The sequence below is a fragment of the Lycium ferocissimum genome, chromosome 6, assembly GCF_029784015.1.
Source record: "Lycium ferocissimum isolate CSIRO_LF1 chromosome 6, AGI_CSIRO_Lferr_CH_V1, whole genome shotgun sequence".
In the NCBI taxonomy this organism is placed as follows: domain Eukaryota; kingdom Viridiplantae; phylum Streptophyta; class Magnoliopsida; order Solanales; family Solanaceae; genus Lycium; species Lycium ferocissimum.
Genome location: NC_081347.1, coordinates 21,582,998 through 21,590,444, shown reverse-complemented (window position 1 = coordinate 21,590,444; position 7,447 = coordinate 21,582,998).

Here is a 7,447-nt window from a genome sequence, read left to right as displayed (position 1 = left end):
AATTAAAATTTTCGGTTTTTTTCTCTTTCTTGCTTTGTTTAAGCCATTTTCATGAATTGCTCCAAAAATACGTTAAATACCTGCAACATAACACAAACACATCAAAAAGACCAAGATTTGATCAAAAACAAGTAAAACTTATAGCCAAAAAGCATCGAATGTGCCATAATTTCACTGCACATCAATGATGTCGATCTTTTCTGACATGGTAGAAGACTTCTTGGATGGGTTTATGGATGAATTTTCTATTATGGGTGATTCGTTTGATGATTGCCTTGACCATCTAGGTCAAGTGCTGAAAAGATATGAAGAGACAAATCTCGTGTTAAATTGGGAGAAGTGCCAGTTTATGGTGAAGGAAAGGATCGTCCTCGGTCACAAAATCCCTGAAAAAGGAATTGAGGTCGATCAAGCGAAGATAGATGTGATTGCAAAATTTCCTCCACTCATCTCAGTCAAAGGTGTCCGGAGTTTCTTGAGACATGCTGGGTTCTACAAGCGCTTTATCAAAGATTTCTCCAAGATTGCTAACCCGATGTGCAAGCTTCTTGAAAAAAGGCTAAGTTTGTATTTGATGACAAGTTTCAAAAAGCATTTGATGAATTGAAGGAGCATCTCACTTCTGCTCTTGTTATTGTTACTCCTGATTGGTCCCTTCCTTTTGAGTTGATTTGTGATGCGAGTGGCTTCGCGATAGGTGTTGTGCTTGGCCAGAGGCATAATAAAATTATGCACCCGATCTACTATGCTAGTAGGACTCTTAATGCGGCGTAGATAAACTACACGATGACTGAGCAAAAGCTGCTTGCTATAGTATATGCTTTCGAGGAATTTCGGTCCTATCTGTTGGGGTCCAAGGTTGTGGTGTACACTGATCATACTGCTTTGAGGTATCATATGGCAAAGAAAGAAGCGAAGCCATGACCTATTAGTTGGGTCCTTTTGTTGCAAGAGTTTGATTTCACTCGTACAGGTTCACTAGATTTTGGTTTTGATAATTACAGGTATGGCTCCACCCAAGTTGACAACTACGTGAGGGGGTGGCTCGAGGCAAACTCAAAGAACAATGAGTCGAAGGAAGCCAAGTGGCGAACTCACACTTAGAGATGAAGCCTCGGATGATGAGCCCGAGGTTATACCAGAAAAAAGAATAGGATTTTTGTTCCCGCTTGGAATAGGCAGGTCACTATACCGACTCCTACACCACCCGCTCCTCCCGGGCTCGACGAGGAGTGATCATACGCCATACCGTGGGTCCCGATGGAGGATGAGGGTTCGAGAGGCACGCCCGGAGATGGCTCACCTGCCTCGCGGCCACGATACCGGTGAGATCTTTGCTCGATCCTCTCAAAGCACCATCTGGATCTCCGACCCATCAGAGCTCATAGCCCGATAATGGTGATGATGATGATAATGAGGCTAGGGCTCAAGAAATCAAAAGCAAGAGAGTTGAGGACTGTTTTACTGTTAAGGGTGTTAAGGAGCTGTATAAGTATGGCATTGCCCTAAAAGATGACGGCAGCCAGCATGAAAATCGCACTATAAATGAAGAGCGGCGGATCAGTTTTGAGGGGCTCGAGATATTACCCAGGGCCAGAGAGCTCATTCGCCATTATCAGCTAGGGTTTATACAGGAGCTGCCTGGGGATTATTGTCCGGTATTGGTGCGTGAGGTATATGCTGCATATGGAGCCTTGATAAAGAAAGTCAGAAAGAGGCGCCAGAAACTGTTTGAGTTAGAGCCACTGAGAGAAGCTGAGATCCGAGGGTTGAGTGTTGATATATATCTACCCGGCCATCAACAAAGTATACTTCGGCGATAATTATATCTCCCCAAGGCAGACGATTGAGTTGGAAGATAAGCAGCAGAGACGCAAGGAATAGTCCGTTAGAGACTGGGTAGCTACAGATGTAGGTCGTCCGAGCAAGAGGGCCGAGTGTACTAACTTGGTGGAGCGTGGTGTAGTTGTGGCTTCTCCCCACTCAGGCCGATAATGCACTTACGGCTGACAGACAGGTTATGTTGCTACATTGATGTTGAGATACCCGATTGATTTTGGAGCATCGGCGAGTACTGAGATTCAGTTGACGATTTCTCAGCCCAACACTTCACTAATATATCCATGCCTGATTATAGAGCTGTTTCGGAGGTCACGTGTGCATTTTATACCTAACATCAACTACCGGATTATAGCTTCATTGACCTATTCTATGGAGAAGAGCAAGAAAGAGGCCGTCAGAGATGGCTAGGGAGAAGAGACGTGGGTTCCCAGTTGTAGTTGGAGGGGTGCCCATACTTCAAGAGCTGATTCATCCAGGGGTCGCGGGTGACTCTATAGAAGAGTTACCGCCACCTTACTGCTCTACCCGAGCTCTATTGCGAGCCCGCATCGTAGATCCCGAGACTCTGAGCCGTTGATACTCTGTTGACAAGCTTCACTTTAAGACTCGGTATCGCTATTACCGAGCCACGTACTTTGTCTCCACGGGGGCCCCGAGGTCGGTCCATAGCCCGCCGGGTCCCGCAACCGCCCCGAGTCGCCCGCAGTTGACCCTTATACCTTCTTGATGGAAAACTTTAGAAAATTTCACGAAGGCGCTATACGGATCGACTAGCCGAAGGTTATGGGGTGGCTCGCCCGATGATTTTGTGAGAGAAAGAGTTTGTGCTATTGTAGAGCCCGTGAGGTCAACACTATCAGCTCGAATGGATTTTTTTGAGATGAGATTGACAGTATTAGAGATGGCCCGCCCGACCATTTCCACTGATGCTTTAAGGGAAGAGCTAGAGCAGCTTAAGGCTGATGTATTGTTGTTAAAGGCTCATGATCCGAGCCTAGTAGCAGCCCTACCATCTATTACGCCAGAGATTGAGGAGGAGCTTCCAGTGGTGCAATTAGTTGCGCTTACCGCTGTGTATGGTCCGGGAAAGAGAAAGTGAGTAGTCCTTGATGAGGAGGGGGAGCTAGAGGAGGTGAGAGATAGCACTCACCCGAGGGGTCCGAGTTTAGAGGAGCTGCAGCTGGCAGATGCCATTAGGAAATCTCTTGTGGAGAATGTTCCCTTGGGTCCTGCGAGCCACCTCGACGTTGCTCCCATTGGAGAGACATTACCACCGACCCTTCCTACTCCGGTCCGTTGACTACCGGTACTACTATCGATGTTCTTCTTCGCGCTACGACGCCTGGCTAGACCGTCGGTGCGTGGTGCCACTCCGATACCTTGCGGACCGATGAGTCACGAGATGAGCAGCGCGCCTAGTGCGCCACAGGTATTCTTACTCCCCTGTTTTACTTTTACTGCACTGGGGACATTGCAGACTTTTTCAATTGGGGGTAGGAGTATTTGATTTGTTTATATTGTATACATGTGTTTAGGACCCCCTCAGCTTTTCTTTGCCATGGTTTTTTTCCTGAGGGGTTTATTTTCTATTGAACCTGGAATGTTTAGGTCGTGTTTAGATAAAATAAAGTAATTTTGACTTATATGGTGGTGGTTTGATTAACTTAAGGCTATCTTGTTATGACTCGAGAAAAAGTACTCCCCTCCAAAAAATTTGAAAACTTGGACTTGGTTGTTTAATTGACATGCATGCTTCTTTGTGTGACATTTAGATTATTGAGTTACCTTGTGTGCGGAATTTTAGCGGGGAGACTAGTGTGTTTACAATTCTGATGCCATGTGTTGAGAGGTCTAGTAAATATATTCTCTAGTTATGTATGTAATCTAGAACTTGCACGTTAGTCGTGCATATATTCTTAAGATAAGTGAAGCTGTGAAATGATCTTAGGCCTTCTTTGTGCTAGGAACCCTCTTGAGCCTAAATTTAAGCCTACCTGTAGATAAATATCCCTTGTTAGCCACTTTGAGCCTTAAACCTATTCTTTGACTAGCCGTAATAAGCTGATGATACTTGTTCTAAATATACCTCTCTTGCACCCGGTCCCTCCTTGACACTAAAAATGATAAGTATTGAGGCTAAAAGCCTAAGCTGGGGGGTGTTAGGTGAAATAAGGGGGAACATGAGGCGCAAGCCTAATGTTGGGTAGAAGTAAATTGACTAGTTAAAATACATCGGTGTGGCAAGTAGAAAAAAAAAAGTAACAATAAAACCACACCGAGGCAATGAAAAAAAAAAGAGAAAAAGGGAAGAAAGCAAAAAGAGGGCGAAAAGGCGAATAGAAAGACAAGTGTAGTGTTCAAGGAGGGTGAGTCACAGTTATTCAAATATACATCCTACCCATCCCCGAGCTTACATTACAACCCTGAAAAAGTCCTAATGTGATCACAGCCGAACTATCCAAAGTCTAGGGTACTGAAAATAAGGGAAAGCCTATGGTATTTGCATGTTTAGCTAGAGAATTTCTTTGTGAGTGTGCGCGTTTCTCTTCTCCCTAGTTTTCTGCCCCATTTTGTGTGTACATATGTGTTGGGACATTCTTAGGTCTTTGTGAGGGCATGAGAATTATTTAAGTGACTAGTTTCCCGTAAGTCTTGGTTCGTGTGTGCTATGGTTTATGTGATAACTAGATGTCATTAATTGAAGCCTTATCGTTAGTTGCAATGAGTCCTTGATTGGTTTTGTCTTTGTTGGGGGAGAGTCATTCTGATACGAGTGATATGCCGGTAGTTAATTGCCACAACCATTGTAGACAGTTTAACTTTGTGATATCGAGACATTTGTAGATTGAGTCTGTTAGTTAACTTGCTTGAGGACAAGCAAAGACTTTAATTTGGGGATATTGATGTGCCGTGAAATTATGGCATATCTAATGCTTTTAACTCTAAGTTTTACTTGTTTTCGAGTAAGTTTGTATTAGTTTGATGTATTTTGTGTGTTGTGCAGGTATTTCGAAGTTAGAATTAAGCGCAAGTGAAAACAAGGAAATTAAGTGTTATGTACTGGTGTGCACTAAGTACGGACCATCGACATGTCGATGGTCCGTCGTTTTGGTCGTAGAATTGCATGGAGAGTTCCTGCAGCTAAGAAAGATCGATGACATACAGAGCTGGAAGATTGGCGGGCCGTCAACATGTTCGACGATCCGTCGAGTTGCGTCGTCGACATACATACTGGCAGTGTTGTGTGTCATCGACCGTCGAGCCGCACCTTCGATACGATCGACGGCCGCAAAGTGCAAAATACGTTATTGAGGTTCTATAAAGCGAAATTTTATCATAAGATCATCATTATACACCGTCGACATGTCGATGACCGTCGAAGCACAAAGACGACTTGTCGAGTTGCAAACCGACCTGGAACTGGATTGGGATTAATTACTCCGAGTTTTACTTGTATAAATACCAGTTTAAGTTTTATTTTTCAGACATCTGGAGTTTTAGACTTGTAGTAATTACTTTTGGGTTTTTAGTACAATTGAAGATTTTCCAGACAATTACATTCGTTTACTTTCAAGTTTTATTCGTAAGTTCAATACAAAATTCAATTATGCAATCTTCAATCTTTTATTGTTTTCGTTGCTACGAGTAGCTAAACACCTTTACCGAGGTTGTGAACCCAAGGACGGGTATTTTATGATCGGGGGATCGTGATTGATATACGCATAATGGATTGTTAGGTTTATTTGTTCTTCATTTTCATCATGTAGTTAGTGGTTGCAAACATTAGCTAACGCCATAAGCTTTGGTTTATTTGGGAAAATAACTAGGGTTTGGTAAGAAAAAATAACAAGAACTCAAGGCTTTAAACCTTGTTTAATAAATTCACTTCGGAAGAAGAGGAATTTACTTGGCATAATTAACCGTTCTTCATACATACTTTCTTATCTTTCGGAAAAGCATAGAAAGAAATAATCTTTTCTTATTGGGAAATATTCTAGATTCACATAGAGGTTAAGTACATCCATAAAAACGATCCATTAGAAGTATGTCAAGATCGACATCCATGATCATACACTTTATCTGACGGGGACACAACCTTGGTTCTTTTTAATCACATATTTACAACTCTAAATTTCTAGTCACTTTAAATTAGTCCACAAACCAAATCTCATATAAAACCCTTTTTCTAGAATACACCAGGACCGCAAGATTAGTATAATACTTATTTAGTAAACTTTTCACATCATATTCTCTGTGGGATTCGACCCCAACCTTGTTGGGTTACTATATTTGACATCGTCCGCTTTACGCTATTAAAAGGTGTAATTTGAGTATATCACCCCTCAGAACCTTATCTCAAATCTTACACAATTGAGCATCCTCAAACTGTTGAGTCCTGATCTGCTCTAATAGGGACGATCTTACCTCAACAGAAGTTAAGACTCTGCCTAGAACTGAAATATCAAGACGAACGAAACTGTTATTATCAAGAGTCTGAACCTCTATAGCCAACGATCGCTCGGAAACAACCAACCGGGCTAAACTCCCCATACTCGTGGCCTTGCGACTCAAGGCATCAGCAACAATGTTGGCTTTCCCGGATGATAAAGAATAGAGATGTCATAGTCCTCTAGGAGCTCCATCCATCGACGCTGCCTGGAATTAAAGATCTCTCTGGGTAAACACGTACTGAAGGCTATGGTGGTCGGTGAAAACCTCACAATGGACACCATACAAGTAATGCCTCCAGATCTTCAAAATGAAGACCACAACTAGCAACTCCAAATCATAGGTAGGGTAGTTTCTCTCATAGATCTTCAACTGACCGGAAGCATAGGCTATGACACTACCCTTCTGCATCAAGACAAAGACCCAAACCCACGCGGGAGACATCACAATAGACTGAGAAATCCTTATCCTCCACGGGTAAAGCTAGAATCGGAGTTGAAGTCAAAAGGGTCTTGAGTTTTTGAAAGCTCTCCTCACAATCATCGGACCACTGGAAGTGAACATCCTTCAGAGTCAATCTGGTCAACGACGAAGCAATAGAAGAGAAACCCTTCACAAATGGACGGTAATAGCTGACTAATCCCACGAAGCTACGGATATCGATCACAGTAGCGGGCCTTGCCCAATCTCTAACGGCCTCAACCCTCGTGGGATCAACCATGATCCCGTCCTCACACACAACGTGGCCCAAGAATACCACGGACTCTAGCCAAAACTCACACTTCAAAAACTTGGCATAAATCATTTTCTCCCTCAACAACCCAAGAAAAATCCTCAAATGGCGCTCATGATCCTCTCTACTCTTGGAATAAACCAAGATATCATCAATGAATACAATCACAAAGGAATCAATATATGGCTTGAAAATTCCAGTCATCAAAGTCATAAATGCAATTGGGGCATTCGTAAACCCAAAAGACATCACAAGGAACTCGTAGTGGTCATAACGAGTCCGGAAGGCCACCTTCGGAACAACCTCAGCCTGAATCTTCCACTGATGGTAGCTGACCTCAAATCAATCTTTGAAAATACCAAAGCACCCTGAAGGTGGTTGTTGAACATCAATACAAGGAATGGCATACTTGTTACGAATAAC